At 36.2% G+C, this 27,171-nt stretch overlaps 1 pseudogene; it reads right to left on the bottom strand.

The window, feature by feature from the left end:
* Positions 1-16,142: 16,142 nt before the first annotated feature.
* LOC116083906 lies at positions 16,143-26,393 on the bottom strand (annotated as a pseudogene).
* Positions 26,394-27,171: the final 778 nt, after the last annotated feature.

Here is a 27,171-nt window from a genome sequence, read left to right as displayed (position 1 = left end):
TCATATTCAGTAAATATTATTTCAGCCCATGGATTCACCATTTCACAGAGGGTAAAGGAGTTTGACAATGCAGACTCATCTAAAAATATTAAGAGGATCTGACAAAGCCAGCTTATTAGCACTCCTTAGCTAGCTGGCTAAGAAGGCTCACTTGTGGTGTATCCTTGATATATTAGAAAACTATAATGGTAAAAGTTATATAGTTACAGAGTTATATAGTCACAGAGAGTAAAATCTAGAGATGAATAAATCTTGTCTGATAGTTTAGACAACCATACTTATTGTCCCAAAAATTCAAAAGATGTTGATGATACCACAAATATCAAAGGACTACTAAATCTGCCTTGTTTGTTCCCTCACTGTGGACAAGGTAACAAAGAAACCACATAAATTCTTTGATTTTTTTTAAAAGCTAAACCTATGACTCAAAATTATAATTTTAACATAAATTGGATATGGAAGACCATTCAATAATCGAGTTGGTCTAAAGGGAAGATAATATAATTCCAACATCCAGCTAAAGATCTAAACCTTCATCAGAGAATCCTTTCCCTGTCACATTGATACAATCATGGTGCAAAGTAAGTGCAAGCAGTGAAAACAGGAAAAGCCGACACCCTCTGTGGTAACGCAAGAGCAACCTCAGTTCTCCACGGATAGTGCAAACACACATCTGCTACATGTGAATTGTTCTTCCTGTACTCTTGGATTTCTGATAACTATTTAATAGACTTTTCTCTTCTTTATACATGGGATAAGTCTAAATTTTATTGTATTAATTATTTTAAAGTTTATTAAAATAGAATTTAAAGTCCAAAAAATGTCATTGATATTAGCAAATAATTTGACCTATTTGAACAAAGCTGGTCATCAAAATATGGAAAATTTGTTTTATCTCTAGATTTTATCTTACATATAATATTTTCTTAAGGCATAGAGGGAACAGAAAGATAAGTTGTTGACAACTTTTAAATCAACACTTTTTTCTCAAAAATAAAACTAATAAAACTTTATAGAAGAAAGTACCACTAACTAAAGGACAAAAAGTGATTTTAAACAATCATAATCTTTTTTTTAACTTTTATTGCATTATGATGAGAAAAGTTACATGATTCCAATTTATCTGAATTTGTTAACATTTAAAAACATATTTTAAGTAAATAGAATTAAATCACATTCTTGTTTCCCTTTTGTACCCCAACTCCTCCCAGAGACCCCCTTCAATATCTACAATATCATTTTTTGTCATATTCCTTAAAACTTATAAAATATTATAAAAATAAATATAAGTATTATAAAAGTTGTTTGCTATAAAACAATCAATTCAACAGTGTTATGTAGATGCTGTCTACAGCAATATTGAAAATACATACATTTTTCTCAATATAAATTTTAAAGAACTCCAAACATATTAACTGTATATTTCAAAATAATACACCACTACTGATATTTTCTTAAATGAACATAAATATATAAAGTCTTTTTGTTTGTTTGTTTGTATTTAGTAGAGTTTAAAATGTTGGCTCTTACTGTGGTACAAGCCCAAAATAAGAACAATTTTTAGACATTGGATTTAATTGTAATAAGGCTGTACTTCAATGACCCTCACATCACCAAAGGATTTTACCTCCATCGTAAGTAAGCTGAGAGTTGACAGTTCTGCTGCACCAAGGAATGAATTGTAGGCACAATATTTGGATACAGACTTCCTGCTATGGTCAAATTTATTTGACTTGAGTGAGTGACTTTATTCTGAGTCCACAGAGAACAGGTTATATTCATTTAAGAAATTGTGTATTAAGATGGTCTATCCATAAAGTCATTCACCAACTGTTTCAATGAACAATGGTTCTGCTTGGAAGGTGGCACAGACATTAGGTGAGGGTAAGAATTTGGTTCATTAGCTGTGATAATTTGGAAAAGCATTCATCTCAGAGAAAGAGTAACTTATAAAGTCCTCTTCTTCAAACTTCATACAAGAGTTACAAATGTCAAACAAAGCATTCAGTCTCACACTTTGTTGTTCTCTTACAAATCACCTCCTAAGTTAATTATCTATGTTTCTTTTGGGTACATAAATACTTTTGAAATATATAAGCTGTTCTGAAAACCATAGTATAGTGTAAAAACATGAAATAAACAATACTACTAATAGAGGGGCTGAGATAGGAAAAGCAAGATTTCAAGACCCTTATGTTGTACACGACAAGGTACTGTCACGAACAAACAAGGTGAATGTGTATATAGATTGTACAATATTGGACCTATTTTTCCAATTACCAAATTAGAGAGAATATTGGATGACAATCAACAAATTTCTAATTCCTCATATTTTTGGATTTTAATTGATAAGGGTATGTTGGTAATATTAATTTTCATATTAAGATATTAAGGAAAAGTAATTGTCACTTCCTGTTGTTTTTGTTATAAGAGGTGGTATTAGGTTTGTGTGGATTTGTTGAAAGGTAACTTTCTTGCTTCTTCTAGGGTGTAGTTTGGATCCTTATGTTGTTTTCCATCTATTATCTTCGTAGGGCTGGATTTGTGGAAAGATATTGTATAAATTTTCTTTTGTCATGGAATATCTTGTTTTCTCAATGTATGGTAATTTAGAGTTTTACTGGGTATAGTAGCCTGGGCTGGCATTTTTGTTCTTGTAGGGTCTGAATGCCATCTGCTCAGGATCTTCTAGCTTTCATAGCCTCTGGTGAGAAGTCTGGTGTAATTCTGATAGGCCTGCCATTATATGTTACTTGACTTTTTCCCTTACTGCTTTTAAAATTCTTTGTTTAGTGCATTTGGTGTTTTTATTATTATGTGGTGGGAGGAATTTCTTTTCTGGTCCAGTCTATTTGAAGTTCTGTAGGCTTCTTGTATGTTCATAGGCATCTCTTTCTTTAGGTTAGGGAAGTTTTCTTCTATAATTTTGCTGAAGATATTTACTGGCCCATTACATTGGGAGTCTTCATTCTCTTCTATACCAATTTTCCTTAGGTTTGGTCTTCTCATTGCATCCTGGATTTCCTGAATGTTTTGGGTTAGGAGCTTTTTGGTTTTTGCATTTTCTTTGACTCTTGTGTCAATGTTTTCTAAGGTGTCTTCTGCCCTTGAGATTCTCTCTTTTATCCTTTGTATTCTGTTGGTGATACTTGCATCTATGACTCCTGATTTCTTTCCTAGGTTTTGTATCTCTTTCTGATTTCTTTATTGTTTCTATTTTCATTTTTAGATTCTGGATGTTTTTGCTCATTTCCTTCACCTGTTCGATTGTGTTTTCCTGTAGTTCTTTAAGGGATTTTTGTGTTTCTTCTTTAAGGGCTTCTAGATGTTTACCTGTATTTTCCTGTATTTCTTTGAGGGTGCTATTTATGTCTTTCTTAAAGTCCAGTATCATCATCATGAGAAGTGATTTTAGATCTGAATCTTGCTTTTCCAGTGCGATGGTGTGTATAGGACTTGCTATGGTGGAAGAATTGGGTTCTGATGATGCCAAGTTACCTTGGTTTGTATTGTTTATTTTCTTACACTTGCCCCTGCCATCTGGTTAACTCTAGTGCTACCTGCCCTTGCTAAATATGACTGGAGCCTGTCCTTCCTGTGATCCTGGTTGTGTCAGAATTCCTCAGAGTCAATTTCTGTGATCTTGTGATTCTGGGATCCTGTGATCCTGAGCTTGTTAGAGTACCTGGGAGTGGAACTTCCTCTGGGTGTTTTGGGACTGGCTGCAGAGTTTGTGCCCAAGGTTCGCTCAGTGCACCAGCCCAGAGAGACCAGAAAGAACCTGAGCCACTGGGCTGCCTGAGTTCCTGTGTGCCTGGGTCCTGCTGGTCCCAGTTACTTCCGGTATTGGGACAGATGTTGGGTCCTCCTCACCTCTGATCTTGGGCTTGTTAGAGCATCTGGGAGTGGAGCTTCCTCTGGGTGTTGTGGGACTGGCTGCAGAGCTTGTGCACAAAGTCTGCTCAGGATACCAGCCCAGAGAGCTAGAAAGGAAGCTGTGCTTGTCTTTAAAACAGTGCTTGGGAAGTGTGAACAGGTAGTTCTCTATGTGTTCAAGGACAGACTGGTCTACCTACATAAGAGAGTGCCATACCAGCCTGGGGTACATAGTGAAACCCTGTTTTGTATGAAACTAAACTAAACTAAACTAAACTAAACTAAACTAAACTAAACTAATGTAAACATTTAAACTAAACTAAATGTTTACCAAACTAAATTACAATAAGCATCTTAACTGTTATACTTCATTAATTCTTGTGCTTAAGTGCTTCTATGATATTTATGAGTTTGTTGACTTTGAAACATCTTATTTACGTTATTATATATACTATATATAACACAATTTTATATCTTTCTGTTATTCTGAGAGATTGACTTTTTCTAGTTTATTTGTTTCATATAAACTGTATCAGATACTATTGAAAATAAATTATGGAAAAGTAATATAATTTTTTTATTTCATTGTTTCAGAATCCTAAAACTACTTGAGAAGTCATGATCTTTGTTGAGGCTTTGATACTTAAGAGCAAATTTGATCTTAGAATTTTTTTTTTTTTTTTTTTTTTTTTTGGTTTCTTGAGACGGGGTTCTCTATGTAGCCCTGGCTGTCCTGGAACTCACTCTGTCAACCAGACTGGGAATGAAGGCATGTGCCACCACTGCCTGGCTTTATTAAACTTCTTGGTTTTCTTTCAACATCCCATCACAGCCCAGCGTTATTTCTGAATAGTAATATGAAAAGCTTAAGTTTGAGGGGTTTTTTTTTTTATATCTTCTTACTTTCTTATTATATCTATAGCATAGCCATGTACAACAAACTATCCAAAAATGAATATTTTTTTCACTATTTTGGTATTTTTAAAATTTCTTTCATAAGATGCTTATGTAGATTAAGACAGGAAGACACAGTGATTGGTAGAAGAATCTAACAAATGTTCAATAAAGAATTACAATTTTTCCACTTTATGCCTGTTACTTATGAATCAGCAGATCAGTGGCATAACCTGAATGAACTTAAAAACTATCTATAAATTATAAGGTACATATCAAAATTTCTGTAATATTAAAATTCTTAAGTTTAGAAAAGTCTCCTTAACAGAAGTAAGTTCTAGCTACAAATGACAGCTATGCATGGATATAAATCCATTTATTTTACTACTAAGATCCAAGAGAAATTTCTTCAATAGACATAAATAACATACCTATCAGAGATCATGTTGAATTTTTTGTTGCTTGGAATCAAGATTATATTTTTACCTTTATTATTGTCTATTTTAAATATTGTATTATATCTTTAATGTGATGTTAGCAGTATTAATTAAATGGGATTTAAAAATCATTTAAACATAATCTAAGTAATATGTGCATTTAAAAATGTAGTGCTTATTTGAGAAACTTGAGTGTTTAACAAGGACAATGCACTTGTAATGGGGTGGTCAGTACTCTGTTGAAAATCATTCTCTAAAGAGAGCCCTGAGTGGCAGATCTTATGAGAATTTAAATTCTATTTTCCACCAGTGATATTTATACAAAATTCATATCTATCTAGCATTTGGCATCACACAAAGACATTCTTAACACCAACAAAAAAAACCTTTGAAACATAACCCTAAGCCAACTTTCACTGACATCACACCTTGCTCACCTCACACAGTGCACTCTGGCCCTCAGAAGGTGTGAGTGTAAATGTACGGAGTTGTGAGTTAGAGTCTTAATGCTCTGAAAAAAACAAATCCTAACAATTAAAAGGAAACAGGAGGAAATATTTTGTACATTTTTGCTGGTGTATTTGAAGAATAGTTTCTTCACACAAAAGTACCTTGTACCTCTTACACATATTATTATAAGTCAGAGCAGGCTGTTCTGTCCTGCTACTGCTCCACAGAAATAAGGTTTTTATAAACAGCAAAATTGAGTGTGCATTCTAAAAACCTTTACATAACTATCTCCTTTCTAAACTTGCCTAGAAAGTGTGAATCTTGAATAACACAAGACACAACTAATCTTTTGTATTATGAATTATTGTGAAAGTCTGGATTTTGTGCTTCTATCTTAAATATATGATATATATATCTATATATTTCTATATAAGCATTTTTATATACATGTATAGCTATAGCTATTAGTTAAGGTAAATTTCATTTACAGGATTTTCTTTGTGTGTGAGTATAATTTTGTAGAATGCATGTGCCTGTAAACTGGTGTGCTGAGGCCACAGGAGAATCTCAAGTGTCCCACTCACACTCTTATTCTCTTGAGCTTTGATTTGTCACTGAACCCCTGTCTAGACTGACAGCCTGCTATCCTTAGTGATCTTCCTCCCTCAGCTCACCCTATCTCTAAGCACTGTGGTTATAAGAATAAATATAGTTCCTTCCCAGTCTTTATGTGTGTGCTGTGGACTCAGAGTGAGATCATCATGTCTGCACATCGAGCACGCTTACCTACAGTACCCACCTACTCTCTACACAATTTTTATCAACGCCTTTTAAAAAAATGTCACGTTTATTCACTGTAGTCCATCCCCCCTCTATATTGCCCTGGAAGGCACCAGGAAACATTTTCTTGTCTTTTTACTATTTCTTTTACTTGTTCCATTGCAGAAAGAGGATACAAAGATATTTCACCACCAAGAATCAATGCTCAAATAGTAATTCTCCTTATATTACTTATCTAGCACATTCTTCCTATCTCTAAGTATTCTAATTATTTTACATATATTCTTTATTTACATTTCAAATGTTATCCCCTTTTCCAATTTCCCTCCCTCCCAGAAACACTCTATCATATCCTCCCTTTCCCTGCTTCTATGAGGGTGTTTCTTTACCCATCCAGCCACTCCCACCTCCCTGCCCTCAATTCCCTTACACTTAGGCTTTATGGAGCCTTCATAGGACCAAGGACCTCTCCTTCCATTGGTGTATGACAAGGCCATCCTCTGGTACATATGCAGCTGGAGCCATGTGTACTCCTTTGTTGATAGCTTAGTCCCTGGGAGTTCTGAAGGGAAGGCAGGGTCTGGTTGGTTGATATTGTTGATCTTCCTATGGGGTTAAAACCTCCTTCAACTCCTTTAGTCCCTTCTCTAACTCTTCTATACGGGACCCCATGCTCAGTCCAATTGTTGGCTGCTTACATCCGCCTCTGTATTTGCAAGGCTCTGGCAGAGCCTCTCAGGAGACAGCCATATCAGGCTCCTTTCAACATACACTTGGCATCCACAATAGTGTTTGGTTAGGCAAATGGAGAGAACTGGAAAAATATCATCCTGATTGAGGTAACCCAATCCTAAAAATACATTGTATGCACGCATTGATAAGTAGATACTAGCCCCAAAGCTCTAAATAACCAGGATACAACTCACTGACAACATGAAGCTCAATAAGAAGGAAGACCAGAGTATGGGGGCTTCAGTCCTTAGAAGGAGATCAAAATACTCACAGGAGGAAATATGGAGATTAAGTGTAGAGCAGAGACTAAAGGAAAGGAAACCGAAAGACTGTCCCACCTGGGGATTCATCCCATCTACAACCCAAACACTATTGTGGATGCCAAGAAGTGCATGCTAAAAGGAGCCTAATTATTTTCAAATAATAATGCTACAAACAACATATTCTAATCTCAAGCAGTTGACACTTCAAAAAAGAGTAGAAAGCACTAAAACGTATATATGAATAATGGGTATAGTATAAACACTGAATTTGTATTCAACATTACCTTGTAGAATAAACTTTCTCCTACTCATCAAGTAGTTAGAGAGAAATAAGTGTGTATCAGAAAGATGTCATTGGTTTCTCCTGACATACCAAATTATGAGTACACATTTGTTCAACACAATTATTTAGAGGAAAATTTCCTAGATCCTCTATTTTAACCACAAGCCTGCTAGATTCATGTTATCTAAGTATCTTTATATCTAATGGAAACATACTTGCTTTGCAAATAGTGTTTCCTAGGTAATTGGAATAGCAATGAGAAAAGAGTAGGATAGAAATATCTTTTGTACTCTAGAGTGGGATTATTAGTAGCTCTATAAGAATGGAAGCAAAGAAAGCCAACAAGTTTTCTGAGATTTGGAGAAGAATGGTATTCAATAAGGTCCATAGATCAGGGAGGCAAAGCCTCAGTTGTACACAATTCTTTATAATTATGTAATTGCATGTAATTATATAATGGACATTTGTTTATAATCAAGTGAATGGAATCCATGAGGGTATGAAGCATAATAGACAAGATCAGGAATCAGATGACCATCATTCAAAAACATTGCCAAAGTAGATGTAGTGAGCTGAAATACTTTCTCTGTTAGATGATGAGTGTCAATTATAGATGAATATGCTGGCACTTTCATATGTAGTTCTCTCATTTTGATAAGTATATTGGGTGGTTCAACACTTGGTTTTGGGGTAGGGCATGTCCCCCCTTGGAGTCTCCTGGAAAGAAATTTCCAGTAAAGAAGCAAAGCAGTATTTTAACTTACTGGTTCCTGGAAACAACTGTTATTCTGCTGTCTGTAGTAAGATCTAAGACAGTTGTGCCAAAGGTATGGGACCGTCAGTTCAAAGCAGAACTAACAAGGCCAAAAATAAATTTGCTCCATTGAGGAAGAATTATTTTGTTAGAAAATGATACTTGGAATTTTAATTTTTGTAAGTGTGATATTATCAGGAGAGAAACTTTTCTGATACTAGAAGCATCATAAAGACCATGCTATGGGACAGCTCAGCTTGTAGATCTGCAGAACAGGCTCTGAGAGAATGAAGGAAGAAGCAGGCCCTTTGTAGTTAGTCTACAGGAGGCCTCCTTAGGGTAAGCCTTACCTACATAGAGCAAAGACTGCAACCTAGGGAGAGTAAGACAGTGGAATTGTCCTTCAATCTAGATACTTCTATACTTAAATTTGGATTTACAAGAAGCATGAGATGAAGAGGGTAAGGACAGAGTAAGTAAGACAGTAAATACTCCTTAAGTAGACAACTTACCTCATTACTGAGTCTGAGCCTGAACAAAATCACCCTTCAATGTTATTGTTGACATTTTAATTCTTTTTTGTGGGTCTAGGAAAGTAAAGTTGTTTTCTGTACATAGCCCATTGTGAGCTGAATGAAACAGCCAATCATGATGGTTTCTTAGATTGAAAGAATAAAGTGAGATTGAAGCAATGCTAGAATTGGAGATTGCTCTCTCTCTCTCTCTCTCTCTCTCTCTCTCTCTCTCTCTCTCTCTGTCACTCTTTTTTTAGTTTTTTATTGAGGCACAGCTTCTCTGTATAGCTCTGGATACCATTAAAATCTCTCTGAAGTCCAGGACTACCTTGAACTCAGATATCTTTCGACCTCTGCCTCCCAAGTTTTACCCTCACCATCTGGCTTCATTTTCCTTTTATTTGGGTTCAATGTTTAGATTTTGTCTGGACTATTTCTGGGGAAAGAAAATCTTTTAAAGCCAAGGAAGAAGTTTACCATTGCCGCAGTGGCTCTCATGTGTAAATAGTTTTATAAGCACGTTCTGCTTCTGTACTTGATTAGAATGAAGACTAAGTAAGAAGAATGATGAGAATGCACAAGAACTCTGTCAGTTTATATAAGGAACTGGAGTGTCCACATTTAGTAGTGTATTTAGACAATAACTTTAAAATTTTGTAAAGAATTTTGACCCACACTTTGTCATTGGGGGAGAAAAAGGAATATGAATGACTCTACTTTTTTTCTAATTTAAGTTTCTGTGTGCTTTTAGAAAACCATTTCTAGATAAACTGTTCCAATAGAACTGAAATGACAGGGAAATAAGAATTTACTTTTATTAATTTCCTGAGAAATCACTACCAATAAAATTCTGTCCCCAAGCATCATTTACTCTTTCCAAGGCATCTCTAATCAGTTCACTGTTACCATTCCAGCTGCTTCAGTTTGCTTCAGCTTAATCAGAGAGCACTGATTTACTTTTTAAATTAATAAAATTGCATACCGATAAACACACCATCTAAAATTATATCTTTGAATTTTCAAATTAATAAATACCTATTTATAGACTGGGCAGACCATGTAAGTGTTCCACAATTTTGTTTCTTGCTTCTTGCACTACGTATGAACCTTAGTTTTTCACTTTTTATATTTCTAGGAATGACTATGACTCCACAAAACTCATATCTCAAAATTCTAAATCATAGATATGATGATTGTAGAAGGTTTGTCCTCTAGGAAGTGGTTAGATTATGAGGATATAACTTGCACCCATAAGATTTATACTTTTGGTAAGAGACATAAAAGACAATTTTTTTCTTGATACTATATGATAAAACAAGAAAATAGGCATTGGCAAATCAGGTAGAGAGGCTTCAGCAGATCCTGAATATGTTAATGTCTTAGTCTTACAACTTCCTGACTTCCAGAGCTGTGAGAAACCAACATACATTTTATCTTCTTTTTTTTTTATTAGCTATTTTTTTATTTACATTTCAAGTGTTATCCCCTTTCCTGATTTCACCTCCGAAAACCCCCTATCCCATCCCCCTCCCCCTGCTCATCAACCCACCCACTCTTGCTTCCTTGTGCTGGCGTTCCTCTACACTGGGGCATCAAGCCTTCACAGGACCACGGGACTCTCCTCCCATTGATGTTCAACAAGGCCATCCTCTGTTATATATACAGCTGGAGCCATGGGTCTCTCTATGTGTACTCAATGTACATTTTAAACTCCCAGTTTATAATATTGTGTTATAAAATCCTATTAGACCAGGACAATAATCAACATCACGTGACCATAACTTTTTTCTATATTTTTATTTTATTTTTTGTTTCTCTTCCATGAACCCTCTTCCTCACTCCCCTCCCCTTTGCCTCTAAGAGGGTTCTCCCTCATCCTCCCACACACTTCCCACTCCCTCATCCACCATCCCTCTTCTTTGAGGTATCAAGCCTCGACAGGACAAAGTGCTTTCCCTCCCACTGATGCTAGATGAAGCAGTCCTATGCTATATAAGCAGTGAGAGTCATGAACCAGCCCATGTGTACTCTGGTTGGTGGTTTAGTCCCTGGGAGCTTTGAGGTGTCTAGTTAATCGATACTCTTATTCTTCCTATGGGGTTACAATCCTCTTCAGCTCCTACAGTCCTTTCTCAAATCTTCTATTGGAGTCCCGAGGCTTAGTCCAATAGTTGGCTGTGAGTTCTGCAGCTGTATTAGTCAGGTGCTAGCAGAGCTTTTCAGAGGACAAGTATTTAGGGTGGGAAATGGAGCTTTCCTGTTCCTATTGAGAATAAACAGCAACAGAAATGGCCATATTTATCTTTCCTTTTATTGTTTGTGTGGGAGAAGGGAAACCATGATCCAAATTTCATTTATAAAAATAACTATTTTCTATAAAAAGCAAAGATAGTGAGTCATTTAAAGCTGATTGATGCTCTGTACAAAAAGCCAAGTTGGGTAGCTCTATGTTCTTTGCCATATCATAGAAACTTTTCTTTTCTTCCAGTATGAAACTTTCTCTTTTATGTGTTTGTTTTCAAATTATTCAACTACCTAAACAAGCCTTATGGCCCTGAGTGTGGTGATTAAATGCGGCTGATGCATCAGTCTAATCATTTGAGTAGCAGGTTCATTACACAATAAAAAGTTGATCTGATGTCTCTAGACCACACTTGTCTTATATTTTCTTGATCTCTAAAAATAATGAGACTATCATTTGATGAAGTACGGACATAGAAAAATGTACACATTTTTAGTAAAATTAATCAACCTTAAAATATATCATTTCTTTAAATTTTTAGAGTTTCCTGTTTTCCTACTTTAGTGAAATATCTCTATACCTAGAACTGTGACAATATCAGTTTGAGCCAAACCCTGAATATAGATGAGACCTGTGCACATATATGTCCCAGAAGACATGGGAGGATAGATTCTGTGAATGGACTTCTAATAAAACATTTCTGAACTTGAAGAGCATAAAAGAAAATAGTCCTAGGGACTGCATGTGTAGTCACCAATGTTACAGCTCTGTTCACAGTGTGCAACTATTTACAAAATTATTCCTCTAGAAAGTACAGGAAAGATAATCCTACTTATTCTTAGTTTCTTATTCTTAGTTTTAATAAATACCCTGAAGCATGACTCTTGAATATATTAGCATATTCTTTGCCCTGAGTTGCAAAATAACATTTCTTAGTGAGATGTCATTTTACTGTTTAAAATTGTATTTTTAAAAGAATTATTTAATAATTCACTAGAATAGGTAACTAGCCTTTATGTCTTTGGATTTTTTCAGACAACCATGTTTTTACTTAAATATATGACACAGAAAGTTGAGGTTTTAGAATACAAAATCGCTACTCCAAGACATTAAGTAGCACTAAAGTGAGACCCACAAAGTATAACCATACCATGGCTCTTTCTGAATTTAGTCCTCCTTAGATGGCAGGTGGCGGCAATTGTCTATTTTCTTTTGCCAAGCCCATTGTGTCAAAACAGTACTACAAAGCTTTCAATTCTCTTAAAGATGTGAATCTCCAGGCTCTCGGTTCTCCATGGCTTACTCATTGAATAGGAAGTCTGCAGTGGTTCTTGTTTTGCCATCAAATAGGAGAAAAGCCCTATGTTCAGAGGCCCGTAAAATGCTCTGATAAGAAAAACTGCTACACAGATCAACAGTCCATAATGGTCTTATTTGGACCCATCTGATTCAGTGTCATCTTTAGGCTGTCTTTAAAATATAGTATATATAAAGGCACCATTGATTTGGAACTGATATCAAGCAAAATTCAACTTAGATATTGTGAATATTTTACTTGGATTAAAATACAAATTTAAGCCTAAAAGAGGCTTACAAATATTAGCTATTGCAAACTATCTGAATCACTAAAACAGTACTATCTAAATTACCTGGATAAGCGCATTTATATTGTCTTATGTATATGATAACATTAGATAAGGTAGAGCGTGTTTAGAAAACCACACATAAAAGAGACCATGAAACTTCTGATAAACATACCAACTCATGTATTTAGTCTGGGGCACTGAAATGTTAATAAGGGTTTTCCAGTCATACTTCCATTTTTTCAGACTTTATATTTTAATAAAGAAATTTTGCTTTTCTTCCTATTCTTTCAAATCACTCTTTCAATCTTACTGTTCTTTTGAACCATTTCCATAATATAAGCTTCCTACTTTGGAACTGCCCTAAAGTAACACCCCCTAATCTCTATTTTAAAAAGTAAATGTGTATGAAAACTCACTTTTATACACAAATTCACTGACTCACTTCAAATACATAGCTCACTCCTGGAGTCTCTAATTCTGTCAGATATCCGGTTCAGTCAGGGGATTTCTGAGAGTTATTGGCATCTAGATACCTGTTCTCTAACCAGTCTCTGGTTGACTTGTGACAGCACTTCTCATATTTCCTTTCCATGCAATGTGGGGCACCTTTCACATCATTTATTTCGTATGTCTGTGTCATCAGAAGCAGTCCAACAGCTGTATTATTAAGGTCGACACTTCTTGCAAATCCCATCTTTTCCATTTTTTAAAAGACGCATCTCATCATTTCACATATTGAGAAGAGATTAGAATGTCTAAATGCCTTAAGATGCAGTGGTGTGTGTGTGTGTGTGTGTGTGTGTGTAGGCTTGTGTGTATGTGTGCATGTTTCTGTGTGTCTGTGTACATGCAAAAATCAACAGACCTCCCTGTGAACTATATTCTTGAAAGAAGGAGATCTGTTTAGAAATTTAATGCACAGATTATTAGAATTATTTGAAGCAGAAGAGATGGTTAGCTCAGCATAATGAATATGTCTGCCAGCCATTTTTATAATGATCTGCTGCAGCTTTTATTGTCTGACAAACCGTGTGCTGTGCTTTACTGAGAGCTTTCTTGTTTGACATAATCAAAAACGATGCGATGTACCCCTCGAAGTCTAGCTGGATAAAAGGAAAACACCAAAGTGTGGCTTATGCCAATAGTTTGGTTGCATTACAGCAGAAATTATTCTGTATCTGTGAAATGCACATTCTTGTCATTTATCATTCATTCTTCACTATTTATAGTAGAGATATTATGAAAATACAATAATACATTTATACTCTGTTCTAATATGCTTTAGATCACTAGTTATGGTTAAAATGTTGAGAAAATATTTTATGCATACTTAAATATAAACACAAAATAATTTACTTTTGCTGAGCTAATGTTACCTTATTTATTTGCTCATTTTGGGAACTATTTTAAAAGATTAAGGTTCTAGTTTATTAACAAATACATCAATATTACATTAAAGATTTAGAATTAATATCAGTGATCATTTTTAATTTATATCTCCATATATTTGAAAAGAACCATGCTAGGTTTTAATAAAGAGATGTTAATAAGAGCTCTGTTAACACTAGGAAGAATCCTCATACAATAGAACAGCATAGTATGTATATTCACTTGGGTGATAAATGCTTCCCTCTTTCTTTAGAGGATTATTAAAAGCATTCTCTGGAGGAATAAAATGTTGGAAGTCACACATTTAATAGCTCAGGTACAAAGAGTCAGATTGTGCCAGTTGGCAAAAGTTAGCAGGAAGCTGTCACAATAAATGGCAGCAGCTGCTCATAGTTCCAAAGAGTATGTCCCAGTCAGAACTGAAAACTGATGGCATCTACATTAATACTACCTTAATGGCCCATCTGCTGCTCCATAGGGTCCCTAGCTGCTGTATGGAGTCATAGGCATTTGACAGGCAGTCTCTGTATGCCAGACGCACATTGTGCCAAATGTTTTAGGCTGCTTCATCTCGTTCTGATCTGTCAAATTCTCCCTACTCATTTATCAGGCAAGGAGTTATGAGGGTTTTCTTTTCTACACATCATTGGCTTTCAGCACTGGGGCAGCTAACAATTTGGAAGGCAAACTATTTTGGTTATTTTTTTTCTAATTGATGATGCAAGGCAAAGTTGTCTAATGCACTATACATTAATAGGTAGGTTAACAAAATGCTGTGACATGCAAGCCCCATGGAGAAATCAATCCAGTGTCCTTTAAATGCATTGCTGCATAAATATGCTTCTAAAATTAAGCTGAAAGAGATTATTGTATATTTTCTAGACAGACTTATTAACTGGGTAAATATTATAGAAGCTTACTTTAGGACTTTTAGATAGAAAAATACTATAATTGTACTGATATAAGGAAAAGTTTTTAAATAGGAAATAGAAAAATATGACATGTGTGATATATCCCCAGAATGCAATAAACCTGATGCAGAAGAATGAAACATGAATGTAAGCAAGCTTATCATGTAGCAGTGAAATCATACAGAAGTAACATTGTTAACTGTCTAGAATAAACTATTTATTTTGAATTTCTGAACTGCTAAGATGGTCCAATTCATGTATCACTGAGTAAATAATCAGTTGTAAAAAACTGAAACATGTAATATTCATTGCACTTAAAACTGTAGGGAAAAATTGATAAGTCTTCCTAGAGCATGGATTTAGATCTAACTCTTGACTTCATAGCTGACTGCTCATCTCACTGGGGATCATCACAACAAGGCTGGACAACTCAAACATTTAACAAACCCAGGATCCCTTCTGAGAAGGGGGCTGGCAGTTTAAACTTGCTTAACCTGGAACCTTCAGAGACCTTGTATCACTTGCATGCATTTCAAACACTTGATATATGTTTGTAGATGTTCTTCAGACCATAGGATACTTGCATCTTTGTTAACGATTTCTCACACCACCCACCATTAATTTCTAGAGTTCCAATTTTGCTTTCATCAGATTGTCAAAATTTCATAATAAACAAAAGTAAACAAACACAGTGTTACAACAAAACCAAACACAAAGAATTTGAACCACACATGTCACCTGCTATGGTCTTCTTACAAAAATAATGCAATTAAAACATATACCTTTAGAATTTCTGCGTATTTTCAGGTTACAGACAATATCAGAAATTATATTTGTAATAATTTTAAATATAGGTATTAAATATGTTATATTTTATAAAGAATATAATTAACTTGACCTGAATACTTGACTATATGTGAGAGATGGAGCCTAACACAAAAGTGTGTATATCTGCAAATGTGGATCCCTGTGCACACACGCATCTATCATGAAAATGGAGGAGTTTTCCCATAATTTTTTTTTAGGCACTTTATTTAAAAATTAACTTGTCTGCATAAGCAAGTAACTCGCCAAGCTCCACGATCCGTGCCTGGGAGCAGAGTGTTTGGTATTTTTCTGGCCTTACAGAGTAAACTGACACGGTGTTCAAGAACTTGTCCAGTGGACAGAGCTTATCGGGGCAGCCTCTAGGTACCTGCTCCTTCCCATTGTAAGAGAGCTGCACAAACCACTCCTTAGATTCTTGGCGCTGGTAGAGTTCCATGGTCAGGTCAACAGCAAATGGGGGCCATTTCTGGTCAAAAATCCCCAAGGCCAATAGCATAGGCAGGAGGGTTACATCGTGTGTTGCATAGAGGTACATCTTTCTGGTCTTGCTGCGTGGGGTGGTAGAGTCCACAACTTTGAGCAGGTTTCCCTCCAGGATGTGTAAGAATGGGTCCACAGCCATCTGGATACTTTTCCCTGTCTTCCTGTTGCAGCATGTACAAAGGCCATATCTACAGCTCTCTGCTCAATCAGCTGGGCGAATCTCTTCAGGGCCGGGCAGCTTAGAAGGCTGTGCACCTGTTCAGCAGCCACGTTGTCCAGGAGAACGAAGAAGTCCACATCGTCACCGTTGTTGATGCCCACCCCAGTCCTTTTCTAAATCTTCTGAGATGCCTGGCTGCGAAATGGCAGCCTTCTTCCGGCCCCTGGTCTTCTTTCTCAGGACCCAGCAGTTCCGATAGTTAGGGTACAGGACTTCAGAGCTTGCCTCATCAGTATGGATGATGGCAGACTCTTTCTGTCATTGGAAAAGCCCAGCCAGCAAACACCGAGTAGATTCTATATTCCTAAACATGTTGGTGGAGCGAAAAAAGACCTCATGTGGGTTGTAGGCTGGTGAAAGGAAGGGGATATCTTCCACGTAATTCTTCCTCAGTTTCTTTCCCAGGGCAATCATCTGCTGCATGCCCACGTTGGTCAGCTGCCCAGCAAACACACCACCCCTCAAGATGGTCTTGTGGTGGTACTCAGAGTCATAATGAGAATGAGGTCTTGGGCCCCCGGTTAGATTGGTGACTGTAATCAAACCGAGTTGGAGGTGGGATCTCTAAAAGCTTGGGGTTCCACTCCACCTGCTCCTCCAGCGGGAGCGGCTTGAGAGGACTGCGTGCCCTGTGTTGAAACACCACATGCACCATTTTCATCTCCAGTAGGTTACGGACCGGACGCTGGCCATCAGGTGCCTGCTGCTCGGCCAGGGCTACCCACCTCTGGTGGAAGCAGTAAGCCAGCGAGGTCAGGACGCCCACGGAGGCCCACACGCGCATACTGGAGGCTGTGGAAGCTGAGGGCTCCGCAAGCAACCGGGCTCAGCAGCTACTCAGAAGAAGTTCGCGGGAACTGGAGGGCAAGAGCATCCAAGCTCTCAGAACAAGCTACTCTAGCCGGGCAACCTGGCAACAGTCAGGCCCGAGGGGCGGGAGCCTGGTGGAGAAAAGGGGATGGGAACAGAAAGACTGTCTAGTAGTATAAGCTCAGCCAATGCTGGCCGCTCCTGCAGCAGGCTCAGCCAGGGCAGCTACTTGGACCTGAAACTTGCACTTCAAATCCGGTAAAGGGCAGGCGGCAAAAGCAGAAGTTCCAGAGACACACGGGATTCGCGTCTCCATTTTATAACCCATGCAATTTTATATCCCCATGCAATTTCTTGCTCTCCCAAGGACCTGCCCCAATTTCCCACACTTTTAATATGGTTAATATTATCTTAATAATTAGAGTCTATTTTTATATAATACTTAAAGAGGTTTAATAATTGGTAAAACTTAGTGTAAATTTTTAGAGATGAGTGAAATGAAGGCACTTGTCATCTGATGATGCATTTAACATGTAGAGACTGAAGGCGATAACTGTAGCATTGTGCACTATATCTAGTCTTTCCTCTAATTCTGTGATACAAGCTTTGTTCTGTTTATGCAGAAACTGAGGCTTACTCAGTGTACTGGGCAGTTTAATGTCAATTTGATAAAAGCTACAGTCTTCAGAGAAGGCAGAACCTCAACTGTGAAAATGTCTCCATGAGATTGAGCTGTAGGCAAGCCTATTGTTCATTTTCTTAATTCGTGATGTATGGGAGAGGGCCCAACCAATTATGTGTGCTTCAATCCCTGGGTTGGTGGTTCTAAGTTCTATTAGAAAACAAGGTGGACAAGCTATGAGGAGCAAGCCAGTAAGGAGCACACCTTCATGTTCTCTGCATCAGCTACTGCTTTGAGGTTCCTGCCCTGCATGAGTTCCTTTTGATTTTAAACTGTTGTGTGGAAGTGTGAGCATAAAAAAACCCCTTTCATTTCTGAGTTGCTCTTGGTCATGGTGTGCCATCACAGCAATAGTAACCCTAATTAAGACAGGTGTCAGCTCTGTGGTTGTAAAACACACTTTTCGTCCTAGTACTCAGGACTAGGCAGGACCTGTACCTCTGAACTTGAAGTCATCCCAGTCTATCAAGAAAGTTCCAGGACAGCCAGGACTACACAAAAATCTTGTCTCAAAAAAAAAAAAAACCACCTAACAAAACAAAACAAAACAAAACAAAACCCCTCACTTAACCCTGGGTCACCAATGATGTTGAACTGGATTCTAAAAAAAGCTAAAGCTATACTGCCTCATTGTTTACAATTATATTTTCAAAAATAAAATTCCAGACATTTTAGAAAAATAACAGTGAAGTAGGACAAAAGGAAATAGAGTGGACTTTAGAATTTTACTATAAAAGGAGTCTAGGTTGACAGAGGACGGTCAAAGTCTATGCATTAGAGGAAAGTAAAAATTTCCCAGCATAGCATGTTAGTTATAGCAAGCCTAGCCTTCTCTTTGACCCTCCAAAGTTTTTGGGAAATGACATTTTAACATTGTTTGCATGAGCTGAAACTCTTTTGGAGCACAATAACAACCTGTGGTATTAATTTCCATTGTCCACATTTGAACACAAAGACATGTGAAGTATAACATAATCCTACTTATATTTTAGGTCCTTTTTTGCCACATAGATTTGCTCCATATACCTTATCATAATTTTAAGAGCTGGACTTATAGAAAATACATATTTTGTTTTTGCATAGCAATGGTAAGTGCACAGGTAGGAAAACCAAAATAGAGAGGAGAGTCTTTTGCTATTAAATATTAATTTATTTTATGTATAAAGAAGTGGGTATTGAGTAAAGATTAATGTACATCTTGAATAATCAATGTTAGTACTGATGACGAAGGCTATGTTGAGGTGAAACTAAATTTGTTAACAATTACAGGTAAGCCCCCATAATTTTTTTCATGTTCTCATTACTAGAATCTCTGATAGGATAGATTAATAAGTACTCTATCCTCCAACTCTGATTTTCCAACTTAAAGCATCTGAGGAAGTCTCAATATGGTAATTTACAGACAGTGGAATTTAAAAATCAAAGCAAGCAAACAAAAAAAACCCAAAACACATGTATAACCTTTGTATTCCAGCCTAGAAAGGAGGTTTCTAATATAACTATTGTTTGGAATAGTGTTCTATTTTTCTTGTAATTTTAGGACAAACTTTGGATGTATGCATTAGTTTTCCAGGAGAGTAATCTTGAAAACAAAAGGGACAGGAAAAACAAGTAAGAGTGTGAGTGCCTGGACACAGAGCAAATCCTATGAATGAGAACAGTCATGACCTTAGCTGTTTATAGCTGTGACAGTTAGAACTTTTATTTCTTTAGAGTTTTCAATGCATTATTTGCCACATAAGACTTTTCCTGCCTTCTCCCATTTACACCCCCTTTCAAAATTACTTTTTAAGCTATTTTAGGTAAACGTTTTTATAGCTCATTTGTAGTGCCCATGAACTAATGCTAGTACTTATATAATAAAACATAATCCAATGAAGAATGCTATTGGTGGCAGTAAAATGATTGTCCCTTATCCCAGATAGTCATGTCAACAAGATCTAGCCATCTGGCTACAAAATATACTGACACAAGAGTGGCCTTCATGTTTAACTATCTACTTTTAAAAATTGAATTTAAGAGCTACTCTATGAGATGGGATGTAACCATTTGGGACTTTTCTATATCTGTTTCACTTCCTAAATAATGACATTGAGGCATATTTATTTATGAATTAATGCCAAGACCTGAAGCTTTGGCTTTCCACCAACTATCTGGTAACTCACTTATCCCATTTATATTAATTTAAGTTGTGCCACATGGCTGGCTACCTCTCCTTAGTTTTATATGTCCAACTTCCTTTGCATCATGGTAGCAAATCTCCTGCACCTGATTTCCAAAGTTCTCCTCTTTCTCTTTGTTAGATGTCCCACCTTCTATTCTATCTTGTGGTATATGCCATAGGCTTTTTATTTTAAGCAATTAGAATGTGCCTTAGACAGACAAGGAAGGACAGAATTACATCTTCACACATTTCCCCCTGTTAGTCCAATAAAAGGCTCTTTCTCTAATATCAATAAAATATAAATAATAACAATTATGAAAACAATCAAGTAAGAATTATATTCACAGTGTCTAGTTCACATGTATTTGGTTAGCTTGGACAAAGTATGCTACTGTCTATCATGTTTTGGTGTGTCCAAAGTTTTGTACCAAATTCACTTCCATTTATCAAACTAAAAATATCTTCTTAGACCTTAAATTATTTTCTTAAATGCATTTAATTGTGTGATTATAAATATCTAGCCTTCAACCCTATTGGATACATGAGAAGTATAAATATGAATTGAATAAACAGAAAGTTCAGAGCAAGCAGCTTTAAAAACTATAGAAATGACAGAGGTTGCTGGATACCCGAACTGTCAATGAAAGATTTCTGTTGTTGGAGCATCATCTTTGGGCTCCTGGCCTATAATATATAAAAGACATTTGTGTGTGTGTGTGTGTGTGTGTGTGTGTGTGTGTGTGTGTGTGTGAAGCAGAAATACTGAAGAACTTGCCTACCTTGTTTTGGGCAAGTTCAGAAGTTGACTTCCTTTGAGACCCATTTGTCCACTGAATTCTGCCTGCAGTTGAGGCAAAGGAAGTACCTTGCCAAGTAGCTAGCTTGCCACATTTGAAGCAAAACTCCATATGGAAGTTCTTTGATTCCTAACATTTGAAGTAGTGAGGCCATGCTGCTAGGAGCAGACATGTCTCACTGTCATGAAAATCTAATGTTAATAAGACATCTTTAAATGCCATATTCCAGAGGTCTCGGAGGTGTTTAAGACTATCCATCTATTCATAGTATATTTAAATAGGCAAGCATTGCTTGTTTCTATCTATCTACTACTACCTGCTTAGCTTTGCAAACATCTACACAAAGCTAAATAAAGCTTATTTCTGTAATTAACTAAACTAGTATCTATCATGACCATACATTTGATTGACTATTATCTTGCATTTCTTGATGTAGCCAATTTATAATAGTAGCTTTTAAGAACTAGAGCTTAACATTACATTTTTAAATGAGTTGTATATATGTAATACCTTAAGCAAGAGTCAAAACATATACAGTATGTTGTAGCAAAAATAACCTTAATTTTATATGAATATACAAAATCTATACCAAATGTAAAATATTTGGTTTGTTAATGCTCTTTACTCTAAAAGTAGATTCAATAATCTACCCTTTTATCGTATCATTCTTGTATCCTCCCTGTCTTGTTTTTATCCCTTCTCCCTGCTTTCCCCCTAACATTAGATAGAAGATAAAGAATGATAGGGGAAGAGAGAAAGAAATTCCTTAATCTAACCTTCTATATTTTGTTTCCTTTGTGACCAAGACCCTTAACAAATTGAGATCAACCCTGTTAAAATAAAGACAGTCATCTATCACATACTGAATGATGAAAAGTTACCCACCCCATCTTTTGTTTATGGAGTATCATTATCTTAAAATTGCTTCCTGCTGCTTGGGGGTGACATTCTCTTTTGGGGGCCCTAAGAAATTTTCAATATTGGTCAAGTCTTAAGAACTCTACCATTTGCTTTCCAGTTGCTGTGTTATGGGGAAGTGCAGGGCTTAACAGAAGTCCAGACTAGAACAAACCATGAGGCTGGACTATCTTAGCTAGCTGTATTGATTGTATAGCTGTTGGTCTAGATTCAGATTTTCTCGAAAACAGCATTTGAGTCAATCTGTGAGGTAGGATCACCTGGGCTACTTGTCTTGTGTTCATTTGTATCTGGTCTTTTGTTCTGTAAACATATTATACTTCAAAGGCAATATATGGTATTGCACTAATAATTGTATGGAATGTGCAGTAAGCACAATTTGGCTAAAGATGATTCTCTGCTCTATGTTTGAGCAGGAAAAAGGCAACAGATTTTATAAATCCATTTGAACTGTATATCCAAAGTGTAATATAAATGCCCATTTGTTCCATATGAAAGGATGGCATGATAAGTCTGTTGGACTCTATAGTCAATAAGATTATTGGTTATGTATAGCTGAAGTACTGACCAGAGACATTCATGTCTCAACCAATCTCAGAGCTGTTCCCTTGTAAGGAATCAACATATATTTTCCTGTTTTGTTTTTCTTCTTTGTTTCCTTCTTCATGCCTGATACCAAGATTTTAGGAGGTCTCCCTGGTCAAATATAATCTTTACTAATTTCGATGGTATCCATAACTTTTCTTCTCCTTTTGAAACAAAAAAAACCTTTCTCCCAACTCATTTCCTTCCTTTCATTCTAAAATTAAGACAATCTTATAATATATAGGCTGGTTTATTTCAACATTTTTTTCCAAAATATAATGTCATATAATGTTGCTCAGCAACTGTTTTTTTCCACACTTACATTTAAAATTTTTAAAGTTAATAAAGGACTATGTAGTCTATATATGGGGATCTTTGTTACTCCTTTCTGTATATTAAACATCTCTTTTAAAGTGCAATTGGATCTTTCTACAACTTCTTCTCCTGTAGGATTGTGTGTTATACCTGTAATATGATTTATATTGCAATATGCAAAAAAACCTCTTTCATTTTCTTAGAGACATATGCTGGAGCATTGCCAGTCTTAATTTATATAGGTGTGTCCATAAAATCCATAATTCTAATAACTGTGTAATTCCACAATCAGCAGTTGCCCATTGAAATCCTGAATATATATCTATGGTACAGTACACATATTTTAATTTTTCAAACTCTATAAAATGAAATATACCAATTTTCCAAATTTTAGTTTTTCAGGTGTTTTTTGGGTTACTACTAGCAGGTAATGGAGTTTTGTTATAAAAAGATCAGATAAAATATTTCTTTATAATTTTCTTGGCTTGTTGCCAATGAAAGAAAACTCCTTCTTTGAACATTTTTGGATAGCATGGTGCTTTTATTTTTCTGGAATTTTGAAAATTCTAACACATTTCCTATGAATAGTTGATCAACTTCATTATCACCTTGTGCCAGAGGGTCTGGTAGACCCATATGGAACCTGATATGTGTTATATACAATAGATTATTTCTATTTCTGATTACTTGTTGTAGTTAAATAAACAGTGAAGTTAATTCTGAATCATTCTGAATAAGTACAGCAGCTTCTATACACAAAACAACACTTATTGTATATTAAGAGTCAGTAACTATATTAAAAGATACAGGAAATCTAATAATACCATAACAATGGCTTTCAACTCTGATTTTTGAATGGAATCATAAGGACTGTGAGCCACATTTAGTTTTTTCTGACTTATAATCTTCCTTTCCTGATTTATTTGCAACAGAATAAAATGTAAGCATTCCAGAAATTTGTGTTCCCTTTTCTATATGAGAGAGAATCCAATTAGTTCTTTTTATAAACTAAAGTTGCTGGCTTTGGGCATACATTTTATTAATTTCTCCCCCCAAATTATGGTAAGCTCTTTGCCAATGTTAATTTTCTGTCCATAATGAGCCAATTTCAGTATTAGCAAAAAATACTATAATTTCTACTGGATCTACTCCTGGTAATTGACAGTTTCATTTTTTCCTTTCAGAATCATTTCAGTAGTATGTTTTTACATTGGTCTCTAATTTTTTCTACTTGTTTATGTGCTAAAATTGTCCATTCTAAAAGACTATCTTCTCGCCAGGCCGTGGTGGCGCACGCCTTTAATCCCAGCACTTGGGAGGCAGAGGCGGGTGGATTTCTGAGTTCGAGGCCAGCCTGGTCTACAGAGTGAGTTCCAGGACAGCCAGGGCTATACAGAGAAACCCTGTCTTGAAAAACCAGAAAGAGAGCGAGAGAGAGAGAGAGAAAGAGAGGGGGGGAGAGAGAGAGAGAGAGAGAGAGAGAGAGGAGAGAGACTATCTTCTATCTTCTCTTGGAATGAGAATTACTATGCGAGAAGAGGTAGAAGGCAAAATAACTGAAATACAAGCCATCTTTAGATATTTATGGTCCATATGTGCATTCTATTCTTTTCTACCAGAGCTAGCTAGTAGAAAATTCAGCCTCATCTGATAGTTTTCTTGGACTATTTAAGTCCTTCTCACCTTGTAAGGTTTAAAATAAATTACTTAACACTTAAATAGTTAATCCAATATGGGCATTTTGTGTGTCTACCCCAGTTCTGGAAGAATGATAAACAGAGTAAGTTTAAATAAGATAATTGAGTTAAATAATATTTGGGAAGAAGCCTAAGCTTAAAGTTTAACAATAGAAAAAAAAAAGATGAAAAATTAAAAGCCTTATACCTTGAACCTGCTTTACTTAGCTCTGACTTTTGTGAAAAAAATTTCTCTTTTTAGATATGATTTCTCATATAACTTTTTACACTATTTTATGAGCTTTTTGAATAAGATTATATTAGAATAATTTCAGGTACTATTAAAAGAATATTTTCATCCTGTCTCCATCTGTCCCACAGTCCTCCAAACCCACTTCTAGCCCCAAGAGAGCCAGTCTCCCAGGAGTGCTGTTATTCCTAAGCTCACAGGTGAGACCATCACTTTTGCCCCAATAACTGGACAAAGTGGGACCAGCTGGGAGCACACAGGGCACAAGAACCTCAGAGCAGCTGGGTACAGGATACTTCCTGTCTTTATCTGTGTCCCAGAGCTAACCCTGTGACACAGCTCTTCACACCCAAATCTACAAGATAGAGCTGATCTCCCAGATGTGCTGAAACACCTAAGATCACAGGCTTATAGGCCCACAGGGGGGTCAAGTTCCAGTCAGAGACAACAAGACCAACTAACACCACAAATAAACAGATGGTGAGAGGCAAGAGCAAGAACTTAATCAATAGAAACCAAGGCTACTTGGTATCATTAGAACCCAGTCATCACACCACAGCAAGACCTGGATACTCCAATACACTGGAAAAGCAAGATTCTGGTAGGAAATCACATCTCATGGTGATGATTGAGGACTTTAAGAAGGACATAAATAACTCCCTTAAAGAAATACAGGAGAACACAGGAAAACAAGTAGAAGCCCTTAAAGAGGAAACACAAAAAATTCCTTAAAGAATTATAGGAAAACACAAACAAACAGGTGAAGAAATTGAACAAAACCATTTAGGATCTAAAAATGCCAATAGAAACAATAAAGAAATCACAAGGGGAGAGAACCCTGAAGATAGAAAACCTAGGAAAGAGATCAGGAGTGATAGATGCAAGTATCACCAACAGAATACAGGAGGTAAAAGAGAGAATCTCAAGTGCAGAAGATACCATGGAAAAGATTGACTGACACAAGAGTCAAAGAAAATTCAAAATGTAAAAATCTCCTAACTCAAAACATTCAGGAAATCCAGGGCACAATGAGAAGACCAAACCTAAGGATAGAAGAGAGTGAATATTCCCAACTTAAAGGGCCAGGAAATACCTTCAACAAAATTATAGAAGAAAACTTCCCTAAACTAAAGAAAGAGATGTCCATTAATATACAAGAAGCCAACAGAACTCCAAATAGATTGGACCAGAAAAAAATCCCTCTGTCACATAACAAAGAAATGCACAAAACAAAGAAAGATATTAAAAGCAGTAAGGGAAAATGTCAGGTGAAATATAAAGGCAGACCTATCAGAACTACAGCAGAATTCTGAACAAAGACTCTGAAAGATTATGATCCTGGGTAGATTTCATACAAACCCTAAGAGAACACAAATGCCAGCCCAGGCCCAATAAAACTCTCAATTACTGTAGATGGAGAAACTGAGATATTCCATGACAAATCCAAATTTACACAATTTCTTTCCACAAATCCAGCCTTACAAAAGATAATAGGTGGAAAACTCCAATACAGGGAGGAAAGCTACACCCTACAAAAATATGAATGTAATCATACAACAAATCCAAAAGAAACACAAACATAATTCCACCTCTAACAACAAAAATAACAGGAAGCAACAACCACTTTTCCTTAATATCTCTTAACATCAATTGACTCAATTCTCCAATAAAAAGACATAAATAGATTAACAGACAGGATAAGTAAGCGGGACCCAGGATTTTGCTGCATACAGGAAACGCACCTCAGTGACAAAGACAGACACTACCTCAGAGTAAAAGAATGGAAAAAAACTTTTCCAAGAAAATGGTTACAAGAAACAAGCTGGAGTAGTCATTTTAATATCTAAAAAAATTGAAGGACACTTCAAACTCATCAAAGGAAAAGTCTACCAAGATGAACTCTCAATTCTGAACATCTATGCTCCAAATGCAAAGGGACCCACATTCATAAAAGAAACTTTACTAAAGTTCAAAACACACATTCCACCTCATATAATAATAGTGGGCATCTTTAACACCACACTCTTATCAATGTGTGGTGGAAACAGAAACTAAACAGAGATACAGTGAAATAAACAGACGTTATGAACCAAATGGATTTAACAGATATCTGAAGAACATTTTATCATAAAACAAAAGGATATACCTTCTTCTCAGCACCTCATGGTACCTTCTCCAAACTGACCGTATAATTGGTCACAAAACAGACCTCAACAGATAGAAGAAGATTTAAGCTAGGCAGTGGTGGGGCATGCCTTTAATTCCAGCACTTGGGAGGCAGAGGCAGGCAGATTTCTGAGTTCGAGGCCAGTCTGGTCTATAGAGTGAGTT

Source organism: Mastomys coucha, unplaced genomic scaffold (genome assembly GCF_008632895.1).
Source record: "Mastomys coucha isolate ucsf_1 unplaced genomic scaffold, UCSF_Mcou_1 pScaffold8, whole genome shotgun sequence".
Classification (NCBI taxonomy): Eukaryota; Metazoa; Chordata; class Mammalia; order Rodentia; family Muridae; genus Mastomys; species Mastomys coucha.
The sequence above is the reverse complement of the archived record's forward strand: the minus strand, read 5'-3'. Positions and strand labels throughout refer to the sequence as shown.